Source organism: Periophthalmus magnuspinnatus, chromosome 10 (assembly GCF_009829125.3).
Source record: "Periophthalmus magnuspinnatus isolate fPerMag1 chromosome 10, fPerMag1.2.pri, whole genome shotgun sequence".
In the NCBI taxonomy this organism is placed as follows: Eukaryota; Metazoa; Chordata; class Actinopteri; order Gobiiformes; family Gobiidae; genus Periophthalmus; species Periophthalmus magnuspinnatus.
The window spans coordinates 11,585,322-11,600,749 of NC_047135.1; positions in this window are offsets into that span (position 1 = coordinate 11,585,322).

A 15,428-nucleotide genomic window follows, 5' to 3' on the forward strand; every position below is an offset into this window, starting at 1 on the left:
TCTTTCTTTCTTTCTTTCATTCTTTCTTTCTTACTTTCTTCCTTTCTTTCTCCAGTCCGGTTAGTCCCCTGTTCTCCCTGCTGTCCCGTGGTACATCACAGTGTGTTGACAGCACCTGGGACCTGTGCTCTAGCCCCTCTCTCGCGACCCGGGACAGTGTTTAGGAGAAGTTCAAAGGTCACAGCAGAGGCATGTGGCCCTCAACATCCTCCAATCGTCCCAAATCAGGGGGTCACAGTGAACCAGGACAACTACTTTACCATGTGGCGTCCCACCTGGCCCCTAAGTTTTCCATCTGCATTCATACCATTCATGCCATCTCCGAGGTGTTAACGACCGGCACAGCTTTGGCCAGTTTCCACTCAACCGTATATCTTCATTTGAGCTTTGAATCATTTTTATGAAGAGGAAATCCTGGATTGAAATAGACAATAAATTTAAAGGAGACACAAACAAAACAGTCTACTAAAGCTTTATAGCGTATTACATTAGTTCTCCAACATCATTAGCTTGCTCTGTCTTATGCTGATTGATATATGTGTGTTTGACAAATGTAGCATTGTCCCCTATCCCCGCCCCCATCCTTGTACCCTGTAGTCCTGCTTACTTACTATTATTGAATTTGATACATTTATTCATCCCAAAGCGCAAGTCAGTGGGTATTTGCAGTCATGAAAAACAACCTAAACTAGCTGCTTTCTATAGTTACATTTATTTGTATTGCACAATTTGTACACAATATAGTGCTTTACAGAACAAGAAAGACATTAAAATCACAATACAAACTAATCAAAACATAAATAATCATCATAAAACCTTTCAGTCATATGCATAGCTAACTAGAACTCTCTCTCTCTCTCTCTCTCTCTCTCTCTCTCTCTCTTTCTGCGTATGTGTGTGTTTATTTCCGATTTAAACAGGACAAAATCAGGATCCACACATATGGAAGTTTAATACTATCACCAGAAAAAGTACGTTACTTCTTTAAGGATTGGCCTATTTCAACGGGCGGCTTTTCAGAAGTGATTGTAATGATTCTGAGTTTCAAAAATCAGTGGCGAAGACTCTGCCCCCCAAGGTATGATGCTTTCTTCTGGCGATGGTATAGTAGAGATCAAAGCAACGGGCCAGTGAGGTTCATTTGGTTTTACGATTATTTATTCTAACAGAATCTTGTTTTTTTTCCCATACCTGACAGTTTTGGATTGCACTTGACCACACAGCAGCATCACATGACCTGAGAAAAACTGCGAGTGAACAATTTCAACAGCCAGGTATGAAAACAAGCCAAACTTTACTCTCATACGAGCAATAGCAGAACCTAAATGTACTCTGGCACATATCCAACCTACACCAAAATGTATGCATCTCTAAAACTGGTTCCAGACCATCTTGCATTCAAAAAGAAAGTAGTATCAGTCCCATGCTGTGTTTTTTTTGTTTAAGATCAGACAGGTTGGGTCAACACTGTCAACACTGGGCTCATGATCAGCAAACAGGACGCCCCCTTCTGACCTGCACCGTCCATCACACCAGGTCCCTCTGCTGCACCTCTCCACAGTCCTATCCCAACGCCAATCAAATACAGGTGCAACAATGAGGAAACGCTAATATGAGAAGCGTTGGTTTATTTAATACAAGACAATAAATCAAGTCTGGGAACAAGAGATGTGAGATATTCTCTTTCTCTTTGGAGCTATCTTTGACAGAGAAATAGATGGTTTTGGTGCGTTTTGCTTCCTGCTTATGACAGGTTATCAGTCCTCGGCCGTAAAAGCCCAGTATTGGGATATATTAGATTGAAAGTGATGCTCCATATCTGATGTATCGAATGGCAGAGCTGGCGCAGAGGTGAAGCGCGAAGGCTAACGGGAGATTTTGATTTACAGTCGTCCCGTACGCTCGCCTCTCTCATCCACGCCCTGGTTCTTTCATGTTCCTAACCCAGAGGTCGCGCCGCCTGCTGCCCCAGATGGTGCTGTCTGTCTGGAGCCGCCCTGTACAGGATGTGCCCCTCCAACCCGGGCTTAATTGATTTCAGGGGGATGGTCCAAATCTCACTATTTCACTTGGTTTCCACAGCGGCATAGAGACAGCTTGCCAACAGTCAGTGGAGGTTTGAACACACACGTACACACCGACGCATGTACGGGAGGCCGCACTGGACGCTGTCAACGCTAATTCAATTTGGAACGCGCACTATGACCAACTGTAGAGGCGCTGAGTGCTTTAGCAGATGCACCACACGCTCCCAACACACACCCGGAAAACAGGGCCCATCAAACTGAAAGTATAATTGAATCAAGAAGTAAATGTGGAATAGTTATCTGAGTGTAATTATGTGTGAGGTACGGTAACCTCCTGTCACCTATTTAGCCCCTCACTGTGGCCCAACATCTACAAGAGCGTTGAGTTCATGGAGGGATCTCATGTCATGGCCCTGAATTGCACTGCATGACTTTTTCTTCACTTTTGTAGAAGATTCTGGTGGATTATTGCTTTTACTATGTTCCACGTATGGCATTAAATATCTAGCTGTCTCCGTGAAGACAAGTAGGTGGCGCCACCAGGCTAAGTTACTGTACATGTCAGATCTGTGGAGAGGCAACACTGTCATTGCTCACAGTAAAAATGTGTTTTTCAAAGTAATAAAAAACACCTGTAATTAATGCTAGATAGACACATGTAGTGCAATATGAGGAAACATTCCGGGTAAGGCTAAGGCTTTTCTGGTATCCTGAAGCAGCAAAAGTTACGCAGTGAATTTTTATGTCATTTATCAGTTTCACAAATTTGTTGAAATAGATACATGTATATATTTAGTGTTTGAATGTGTATGTATGTAGTACCTGAAAATCAGAAATCCAAATTTATTATAGTATTTGCTCTTTATTTATATAACAAGATGGAGGGAAATTTGTATTGGATGCTCACAGTTTAAGTAAAGTTACTGCCAGTTCCTCTCCAAGCCTACCATTCCTAAAGTACACATACTTTTTAGGTATGTTTTGACAAAGCCAAAATACACTTCTCATTACCACACAGGATAAGCTTTAATATATACAGTATCCCAACTATAGACAGACTTTATAAAGAGACTATGACAAATCTGCTCATGTTCATGTCCACAGGTTGTTGGAGGGGATCAGTCCGATGATGGGGTGAGGTGAGGGTCAAGTGAAGCAGAGTCACCAAGGGGTCACTAGAGGTCAAGAGGGTGTGGGGCAGTGAAAGGAATTTTGGGCAAATCTTAATGAAACGTGTGTTAGGATTGGGATGGACAGGACCAGCTGGAGGCCTGGGCATGGATAGTAAAACTGATTAAAAGCGGCGTTAACACATCTAAGAGGAAACAGAGGCCAAGGTGAGTGGAAAGTGGTGGTGATTCGACACAGAGGAATGGGGAAAGCCCTGTGCAGCTGCGATTGGTCACACATGCTCAAAGATATCTGAGGAGAACCAATCACGATGCTTCCTGTCTGAGCCCTGACCCTTCACACCAGGTAATTGAATAGTTCAAATGAGCGGCTGCTAAAGGGAGAGGAGAGGAGAGAGAGAGAGAGAGAGAGAGAGAGGGGGAGAAAAGAGAGAGTTAGAGGGAAAGAAAGAGGGGAACATAATAGCAGAAAATTGTGATGATAAAATAAAAATGGAAATTTGTGTCTTGGCATGGGCTCGCAGGTTGTGCAATTGTTAGTATATTTTTGTGCCACATTTTCTTCACTGTCAGCATGTGCATAGATGATAAAGTCTTTATACAAGATGATGACATTCACTGTTTTGGATCTAAAGATGAAAGAACATGTGCCCAAGAGTGCCATTTCCCCAGAGGTAAATACAAGATTTTTGGGAAAAAAGATTTTGAAATATTTTGTGGTCATAGTGGAAGAGACTTTGACCATGCGATTTTCTTTTACAGCCCAAAACATATTTGAGTACATGAAATACCTTACTATTCAACTAAGCTTTATTACAGTATGCTACTAATAATGATATATTAGTCTTACATAGCACTTTTTCAGATGCTCAAAGTCACTGTACAATTCCATGCATTATTCATTCACTCCATTCCTGGTGATGTTAAGTTACTTTTGAAGCCACAGCTGCCCTGGGGCAGATTGGGGTCAATCTGCATCATCAGTCCTCCAACCACTACCAGCACTCACACACACACACCACATTCACTAGGCAAGGTGGGTAAAGTGTCTTGCCTAAGGATAAAATGACAGTTTTGCCACTGGTGCCCCACTGTGGCATCTAATATTTCCATTCAACTAACCATTCTCGGCCCTGCTTAGTTTCTAAGCTCTGATGATTGGCCACATACAGGTTTACTATATGATGACAGCAATTAAATATGTTTCAGATTAACACAGATAAACACATTTGATGAGCTTTTCAAAATTGCTGCAAGAATTTTCCCCAAACTATTTCTTTGTGTACCGTATATTTCATCACCTTGCTAAAGCCTTTGACAGGTCCACTCATGGGTGACCCCTTCCTGCACTTTCCCCTTGTCAGCAGGTCCCAGGACAGAGGTGAAGCTGGGGGCGACAGGGGAGAGCAACTCTGTGTCATCACCTGCTCCACACAACATCTGCAAAAAACATATTATGCTCCTGCTATTGTAAAAGAGAAGGTAGGTTAAAATTCACTAATGTAAGGTTTGAAGATTACAGTGGGCTTAAAGGGAGAAATCAACAGAATTAATCAGAAAAATCATCAGAATTCTGCAGCCTTAAAGGGTATCAACTTTCCTGGTGGATTGTCTGCCAATAGCCTGTCTTTATAGAGAGGTTATTGCTGTGCCTGGAATGTTTTGCAATATGAAATCCAGTTGGTTTAAACCTCAAAGGACTCTCTCTGATCTGAGTCATCATTACCTAAACCCCAGCACCTGCAACCAATCATGAATCAGTGCTAGTGCAGCATCTGCAGCTCAGTGAGTAGATTCTGGAGGTTCTGAGCTTTCACATGAGACATGGCCAGTCCATATACTGAGAAGAACTTGTATTTGCAGGTTCAGACACTGGCAACCCAGGTTCAGTTATGGCTGTAGTTCCTTTAAAAAACAACAAACAAACAAACAAACAAACAAACTACATACAATTTCTTTAGTGCCATGCTATGGAACATTCTAGGCAAAGCAATAACATCCCCATGGTGTGAAGTACCCCACCAGAAAAGTGGCACAATGTACATTTAAATAAATTTAAAAAAAAAAAAAAAGATTTCTTGAGACTTTTTTAAAGATATGATATAAACAAGATATTGCAGTAAGTTGTGAGGAAGCACCAAAGTGTCATTCTCTCTATAAATTATACATTTTGGTTCGACATGATTAAGCAAGTGAAGAAATCAATGTAGAAGTCAGTATATGTGACTCAAACCTGATCAATCTAATAGAAATGACTGACAGAGTTTTGAGGTCAGCACTGAAAAAATGTGAATATTTTACATTTTTAGCAGTTGACTCTCCTCGAGCAGCTTCTCCATCAAAACATCTGCCAAGTAGACAGGACAGAGCAGTCTGGGCCTGATGATCTCTGATGATGATTGTAAATGTGGTAAATTTGGTAAATTTGGTCCAGTTTAAATCTGTGGAGAGAAGCACCTGTAATCACTGCCAGCTGAGAAACACCCAGCCCTCCTACCTCAACCCTAGCTCCCCCTGTTCTCCTCTGGGACATGTTTAAAATGTGTGTGTCCTGTATGCGTCTGTGTGTGTGTGCATGGGGGAGTGGTGGGTTTGCTGGATACTGGCATGCGAATGGCAGAAGACCACTTCCTCTACAGGTGACACCTCTGACCTCTCATCTGGTCCCAGTTGAAGAGAGAGACAGAGATAGACAGAGAGAGAGAGAGTGATTGAAAGAGGAGAAAGAGAGGAGTGGCTCAATGAAAAACTATTGGAATGAAAAGTTTGCCTGAGATCCAGAATACTTTACAGAGAAATATCATTCTGGACTTGCTTTGGGTTCAGAAACTGAAAGAGTGGATGGAGGTTTTGCTTATTTATATTTATTGTTTTAAAGCATATGCATGTACTAATTGAGAATAAAAGTAAAACATTCACTCCCTCTGACACAATCAATGTTTATGAGTGTACAAATTTACTTTCTAACTTCTTAATATTAAACCTATACCACGACTGAAATCAGTATAACAATTAGTGGGGCATTATAGATAAGTTATGTCTTCCTAATATCATTACATTAAATAAATAAAACATAGAAACAACATTTTCTCTCCTTCTTATCTATTTAGCAGTCATTTTGATTAATGTTGAGCTGAAACCCCAATTTTTTAATGTTTGTGACTGTGCCCATTTGGCATTCATGATACAAATTTCAAGACAAAAATTATAATTAAGTTACTAGCATTTATTTTCAGGCAACACTGCAGTGCACTCATGTATCCACTAGGTGTCACTTTTACCATTGCATGCAGTTTGCCTTCTACTGAACGCCCAATAAGTTAGATAGCATCTTGATTGCATGCACTGAAATAGACGTAGTAACAATAATTTGTGCTTTCCATCAACACAGTAAGCTTTATGAAACTCCCGCCAATTATATTCAAAAGCTTTTCAGGCCTTGTGCAACCTGTCTTCTGCGTTTAAATGGTAAATGGTCACATTTTTATATAGCACTTTTCCACCTTCAAGGCGCTCAAAGCACTTTACATCAAGGAACCACTCACCCATTCACACACACAATCATACACCAGTGTACGCAGACACTGGAGGCGAGGGGAGATTCAGTGACTTGCCCAAGGACACAACAACAGCATTCATCTATGGGAGCTTGAGCTGACCACTTAATCAATGATGTTTATCAAAATGTGTTCAGGACAAACACTCACACTTACATTACCAACTGAGCTACTGTCACATTTTATCCATTTAATAAAGTCACATTTACCGGTATATCTAGTTTAGATATAAATCAAAAAAATGTAAACTGTATATGAGGTATTTGAATTTTTTGAGCAGTAAGAAATGCTGCTTATACTTGCATCCCTAACACCACTGCAGTATGCATTTTTTATCCTATATCTGCCTTTCTTTTTCTTCATGATTCTATGCGTCACCACAGTCATTTCTATAGAGGATAATATACTGGCAGCAGTGTCCAAACTATAGCCCATATAAAAGGTGAGGTGACAGATTTGATTCAGAGCATTTACCAGGAGCTAAAGTTTATTTTCTGTTATAACAAAGAGTACTTCTACTACTGATGTCTATTCTACATACCCTTTTATTTCACAAGTGTAGATGCAACACAAAAGCCTGAAAAGTTGTGCTTTCAGTCATTTAATACAGTCCTTGGGCTAAAAGACTAATAAAGATTTTGATTTCTATAGCACTTTTTGAGCACTCAAAGAGAATGAATGATGGTGATGGTAAGTTACGACTGAAGTCACAGCTGTCCTAAGCTTACAAAAGCAAGGTTAAGAATGTAAGAAAACCATCGTGAGAGTAGCTCAGGATCCCAAGCTGCCGTTAATCTCCATTTCAAAACCACAAACCACTCCTTTGAGGTACAGATCTTACCCAAAGAAAAGAACTGGCTTTGAGAGGGGAGTTAAAGAGGAACCCATTAGAGGCCTGAACAACTATGCAAAATATAACTCAGGCACAGTTCACATAGTTCAGTAGGCCTAGACAAATGTTTTAGTTTCAGCATTTCAGATAAATATAAAGCTGAGTCCACCAGTAATCTGACCAGAACTGAAGAAGCCAAAACATCTTCACTCTAAAACCTTTGTCCAGTTGACAGAATATTTGTTTTTCTTTCACTATAGGCTCACTCACACCACATTCATAGCAGGCATAATGGATGAAGTGCCTTGCCAGAGAACACAAGTAGAGCCACAGCTGCCTCACTACTGCATTTGGTGTACCCAGCAGTGTCCCATCCACTTAGTAACCAGGCTCAACCCTGCTTAGCATCCCACTTCAGACGAGATTGTACATGCACAGATAGCCACCCCTTTTTATGCAAGTATGACTGTAGTTTGAGTGATTGTTAGTGGGAAATGATTTTTGCAAACTGGCGGATAAAGTACTCAATTTTGTTAGTTAAGCAAAAGTAAAAAGTTATTCAAATAAAAATAAAAGTATCACATGAAAAACAAAAATCTTCTTAAGTGAAATTATTAAAAATACCTATTTAAAAATGTACTTTAAAAGTAAAAGTCAATTGTACACAAGTCTTGTTAGTGATATTGATTAAAAAATGATACATATTTTGGTAAACAGTAACAATAGAAATCAATTCCTTAACTTTTCTTATGAATTTGGTATTTGGTATTTATTTTTATTCAGAGCCAAAGCTTGAACTCAAAAGCTTTAGTCAGGATGTTAACATGAACATGGTAAAAATAACCCCTCAAATCGTATGAAAAGCACTATTTACTTTTCAGTCCAGTTCAAAAATGCAGTGGAGTAGAAAGTACAGATACACGCTCTCAAATGTAGTGATGTAAAAAGTATGCCTAAAATAACTGAATAACTATAGCTAAAATTTCCACTTAAGTACAATACTTTACTACTTGTACTTTGTTACTTTTATACAATCTTACCAACAACAATAATGACCCATAAAATGAACAACAAAGTGAACTATAATGTAAAACAACTATGAATGCTGAGAGAAGTGCTATGGTCTGTAAGAAAGATGTGACCAGCAAACAGCCAATGACCTAGGAGAAAAAACAAACAAAAAAAAAAAAAACAACAACAGCTAAACACTATCTCTCCTCCAGACTAGTCAAAAGGGTGTGCAAAGCCACCAGTGCTGAGGATGAAATAATGCTGCTGTAATTATCCCTTTGATGTGAGAGAGGCAGAACAGTATCCATCAGAACCATTAACGAAGCTCAGAGCCTGATCACAGGAGACACGCTCCATTGCACTGTCAATGACACTGAATGAGAGCTGAGGACTAGCACAAGGACCCTGGACATGAAGGGAAGTGGCTCCGCTCTAACAGGGCAGTTTGGTGGCACGACATCAGAAAAAAACTTTTACAGAGATCGATAATTGTAGTTCCCTAGAAACTGCTCACTTCGCTGCACTTTATCGATACCTCATTTCAGACAGGAGATTGTAGGAGTATATAGAAACAGACAGACTAAAATCAGATGTGGGCAGAATGACAACAACATTTCATTTTGAAAGAGTAAATGTAACTTTTAATTGGTGGTGGGTACTCGGTTATGTTTACTCAAGTATATTTACTTGTACTTTAATTGTACTTCTCCGAGTAGTCTTAAGACACCATACTTTACTTCTACTTGAGCAATATATTTTACAGTGTAATAGTACTCTTAATAAGTGACAAAGCTGAACATTTGTGTTTCCTGCTCCACTCCTAATTAAAAAAAAAAAAAGGTCTAACCTTTGTAAATACTGGATTCCATGCATTATTCAATGTTTTGCCCTTTCATTTACTTAAGCTTTGAATTATAAATTAGACGTTATGTCCAAGTAGTTGTTCCCCCCAATACCCCCCAAATATTTTTTTTTTTACTCTTGCTTGAGTGGTTTCTTGGACCACTACTTTATTTATAGCGTACTTGAGTAATATTATTTTATTACTTGAGTATGACTTTTGGTTACTGTGCCCATCTCTGTTTTTAATAGCTAGTGAACATGTGGCTTGGTGGTTGGAGTGCTTATCCACCAATACAAATGGCAATGGTTAAAGCCCTGTTTGGACAAGTGTATACTGTTGCTGTGCCCTGGGCAAGACACTTGATTCACCTTGCCTTCAAACACCAGTATTGAAATATACTGGTACATGGATGAGTATGTGTTAATGAGTGCCGACACATGGAAATTGTTGGTAGTAAATAAAAAAAAGTTAAAGAACTCTACAAAATATGCTTAGACAAAACGAAGGGTGGCTACTTTGTGGATTTGAATATAAAATATAAAGACATATTTAGTAGTTATTTAACATTTTTCTTTTGCTACATAATTCCATATAACTTACTCCATATATTTGATGTCTTCAGTATATAAAATGTAGAAAGTAGTAAAAGTAAAGCTTGTTTCCAAAGTTTTGACATGTACTGTAAGAAGACCCAAAACCCTGTAGTAAATAAATGTGAGAGTGACTTATTGTTTTTCTGAGGCCAGGAGTGTACCCAAGACCCCAATTACTGAGATTGGGCCTCAGCAAGAACAAGCAGAAGATGAAATTTTTTCATTTTTGGCCTGATACAAAGCTTTTGTGAAAGCTCTAGTTATCTGACAGGAAAGCCACCACATCAAGTTACAGGTCGAATCTGAGGAAAAGCAAGCCACTCTCTGTAAGTTTTTCCCAAAAGCAATAAACCTAATTGGGTAAATGTAAATGTATATTGAATGCCATATTGTTTTTGACCATCCACCAGAAAAGTCACATAGGTTTAAGAATAGTTTTCTGTACACTGTATTTTTGGAGGCACTGTGTCCAAACAATTTCCCTCCTAGATCAATACATTTCATATACGTTTTATATTATCGTGTTTTATTTATACCAAATCATATCTCTGCAGTTAGTCACACATAACTACAGTTCTGCACTTTAAGAATTTTCATTTTCCATTGCCCTCAAGGTATTTTTACACTAAAGAAAGTCCTGAAAACTAAATCACACTTCAGCTGGAAAAACTCCAGTCCGCAAACTGAATATCCATCATTGTATTACCATTGGTCTAGAAGTGCTCAAGGCATATATTCTTATAATGTTTATGCACATTAACAAACCTGACTAGTCTGTTGTTACGCACTCCATATGTTTTGAAAGCATTCCCCTGCTACTAATTTGTCCATTCTGATCACTATCTTCCTATTGGGAGGGGCTGCATAAACAGAGCAGGAGGGGGCGAGGCCTGGTGTATCTGGTGTGCGTAATGGACGTGGGTGACCTTTGAGGAGGAAGTCATTTGAATGTTGTTGAGATAGCAGCGCTGTGTGAACACAGATTCTGCAGCAGGACAATGGCTGTGTTCAGACGTCACAGGGCTGCACTTTGCACAGCAGTAAATGTACCGGCGGCATAAACACTCATGAGGAGCCATCATCTGTGAACAAACCAAATCTAACAACTTCCCCCCTCCCACTAGGGTGCGCCGCAGCCAGGCTTGAACAGAGCAGATGTTTAGAGGCAAAGGAAACCAGACAGATTATGTTATAGTTTTACATTTATGCTGTTTGACTGTTGGAAATGGTTTGGGAAGAGCAGCAACAAGATTTAAGCTGGGGGTGTCCAAAGTTTTTTTTCTGTTTCATTTTAAAATATATATAAGGTAGACTGTAGACATAGACTGTAGGTTGAAACCATGAATATTTCAGATTGGTGCATTTGACAGTAGTTTGATTGTTCACAGCTCTATTGTTATTGAGGTGGTGATGGTAGAGGACGTCTGAACATGTGACGTTTACTACTTATTATAAATCACATCAATCAATCAAAAGAAGCAAGGAAAGGGTATTTTTTTCATTACAGGTTACAAACAGGGCCAGGTGGTCAAAATATGCATTCTTAAGAAAATGAAATATAAAATAATAGTTACGGACTTTCATTTTGAAAGTCTGTAACGCGGCACTGGAGTTGAACCTGGAACCAAGAAAACTTTTGCACAGGTTCCCCACAAAATTTGTGTCAACTCTATCGAATATTGTGATTGTTGCATATAGCCCCTATAGCTGTATGAATAAATCTGAGAATGCACGCTTTTCTGTCAACACATCTCTGCATCTGCCTGTTCTATAGGTTATTCCCCCGAGTTTGCTTCAATGCCAATCATGAATTTTTTAGGACTTCCGTCGCCCAAACCAGAACATGCAAGAGACTGGGGAATAAAAAACGCCCCTTTTTTGTTTTTCACTGTGTCAGCATTTTTGACTGGCTACTGTCCAGGGCATCGTTTGGAAAATCTGCAAGTCAGGAGAACTGCCAGAGCAAACAATCAATGAAAGCCAATTTGTCAAAGGAAAAAACAATATTGCATTTTATCAATGTCCATATACAGAGCTTTCAGTGGCCACATTTTGACAACATATGGCTCAACAGTTGCTCTGGATGACTGGGGCAGATCACTTCTTGGCTGCAAACTTCATTATGTTCACTCGTACCCATCCCGTTGACGGGCCATCCGCGGTACATCCAATTTTAGAAGTACTCACACATTTGTAGTAACTGTCATACTTTTATTTCCACATAAAACACCGCATCAGCATTACCTCATTTGCCCCTCTTCAAGCTCATAGTTGCTGGGGTAAATTGCTGGGGGTATTAAAGGGTCTAACACCTCTACAGGGATAAGATTGTTGACTTTTTATCTCGAGTTGTTTGTGTCTTGTTTTATGTAACTGCACTCAGTAGGGGTGGTGTCTCGTAAATAAGTGAATGGAGAGGGATTAGGAGGAGGATAAGTATTATAAAAAAAATAGCAAAAGGAAAAAGTGGGGGAGGAGGGAGGAGTGAGGATGGAAGGAGGGAGGAGGGAGGGGGGTAGAGGGGGATCTATTCTGTCCACACACACAGACGAGATGGAAATGAGTGGGTGCGTGTGACGTCAATCAGACTAGACACAAACAGACCCCTCCTCTCCCTCTCCCTATCTTTCCCTCTCTCTTCCACCCCTCACTCTCCGTCTCTCTCCTCTTGATGTATTACTCTCTCCCACACTCTTCTATCACTCCTAGCACCGCCATTCACTCCACTGTTCTCTATCTCTCTCAATCCCCCCCTCTCCTTCTTTCTCCGTTACTGTCTTCCTCTCTCTCTAACCCCCTTACTAACACACTCTCTCCCACAATAACCCCCTTTTTCTCCCCCTTCTCCTTTTCTCCTCCCGTCTCTCTCACTCTCCATCTCTCCATCTTGTTTTCTGTCTTCCTCACTCTCTTCCACCCGTCACTCTTATTCTCTCCCCGTCACTCCTTACCCGACTATTCCCCCTTCCCTTTCACTCCCCTTTCTTTCACTCATTCTCCCTCTCGCATCATCTCTCTCTCCCTCTCTCTTCTATCCATCACTTTCCCTCACTGTATCACTCCCTCACCCCTTGTACATCACTCTTCCTCACTCCACATCTCTATCTTTTCACTTTTCTCAGGCCCTATTCCTTCCTCCCATTTAACCCCTCTCTCTCCCCCGATCTCCCACATTCATCTTCCTCTCTTTATCTCTCTTCTTCCCCTTCACTCCTCCATTCTCTTCTCTCTGTCATTCTCTCCACCTCCTTTTTTCCTCCACACACCCGATTTCCCATTCCTCCTTTTGCCTCCCCTCTCTCCCACCTTCTAGTTCTCCCAGCCTCTCTTTCCTATGTCCTTCCCTCACTCTTTTTCTTTCTCTCTTACACTCTGCCTCTCCCCTTCTCTCTATCTCTCCCCACCCATCCTCTCCTTTCTCTCTTTCACACATCCCTCGTCTTCTCTTTACCCCCTTCTCCCTCACTCTTCCTCTGAGTCCCAGGTTGATACATGCTCCAGTGAAGGCAGCAGTGCTTTGGACTGTGGTAATAAACATCAGGACACACAAACAAACAACACCCTCCACCCCTCCACCCTCCACCACCACTACTATACCACCATTAAGCACATACACCCACACAGCATATACATAAACACACTGCACACATGACGTACGAGCATGATGTAATTCACCATTCATATATTGTATACATAGCAAAATATTATTAGCAGACGCTTGAATTGGCTGAGATTACATTTTTACATGTAAACCAAAATCTGGCTTGTCAAAAGTTCTTCAAAATATTCCAAAATGACGAATTAATTAGCACCAATAATTAGCAACATTTTCAAAGAGCATATCTTAGCATTACATTTCTGCCAAACCCAAGGACAGGACTAGCATGCGATCCAAGAGAGACGGCCAGAAGCTTCCTCTAAGGGCTCCAAGGGTATCCTAGTCTTTGCAGTCCATTCTTTCACAGATTTCTGGATAATTTCAAGTTTCATTTTTTTGTTTTAGTTGGAGTGGAGACACCAACAAAAAGAAAAAGAGACTGCAAAACTCAAAACTTTAAACCAACGAGTAATATGGTCCTCTTTCGATGGCTTAAACTATAGGCTTATTTAAACTGCTTCATTCCTCAGTGAGTGGTTGATGGAGTCCCTGCTCCCTCTGCCATCACCACAACAGTGCAGTATACACAAATCTGTTTCTTTTACTTGGTTTTCAGACTATACTATTTAAAAGTACACAACATGACAGGTCAGAGTGTGTGACTTAAGCTCATAAAACAGCCGTCCACCTATGAAAAAAACATAAACAACTAAAGACACACTATGTAACTTATCTGGTGGAGCTCCATGTAGAGTCCTTATTGACCAGCCAATTTGTCTCCATTATTGCTTCACCTAAGAAACATAAGCAATTAAACGTGCCCTATGTAACTTTTCTGGTGTAGGTTCTGCCCTTCACTTGTCTCGATAGAGATTCATTATTGCCAATTTGTCTCCACTATTGCTTTGCCTAAAAAAAGCCTAAATGCTGCACAATGTTGGGACTTTAAAGAAATACCAGATAGTGTTTTGTTTAAACATTTTCAATAGGAAAGGAACCCTATTGTGTCCAGATTGTAAAACAGTACACATTAAGCCTTTACCATACGGCTCTGTTGTTCCTTTAGTAAAAGTGTCTAGACTCCTGCCACAGTCCCTGTATATTGCTCTCACCCATTCCACTGGAAATTCCCCTCATGTCCACATGGTTCATCTGCTCTTATGTAAGCTTCTTATTTGTCACATGGAAAACAATATGATTCATTAGGCTCATTTTTAGTCTAGATTAATTGACAATTAGTGGCCCACAGATCACTACACAAACTCAATACCTTTGGGAGGAAGAGGCAGAGGACATTTCTATTTATGGTTTTCAAATTAATTATCAACACCTAAAAGATATGATTTAACCAGTGGTGGAAGAAGTACTCAAGGCTGCTACTTAAGTAAAAGTACAGACACAGGACCAAAATACAGAACATACTAATGAAAAAGTAAAAGTATCATCAAAAACAGAATAAATCAGTGTGAAAAAAATGTTAATTTTAAACGGTTTGCAGTGGGTTATGTCTCACTTACCTTGAGCATCCTGATTTTTCACTGCAATTTATTTTTCTACGCATCACAACTTTCAAATGCCAGAACAGAGTTTTACTGCCATAGGTAAGGACAACCAACATGCTAACACATACTTTCTGATTATTGGTCAAATTATGATTAGATGAGTTATTTTGACCTCAACTCAATTGATTTCTTATATAGTAATTGAGAAAAAAAGAAAGACGTATTTTTTACTTTTCAAATCAGTTTAAAAATATACTAGAGTTGAAAGTACAGATTCGCTCTGAGATGTAGTGAAGTAAATAAAGCATACAGATACCTAAAATGTTACTTCAGC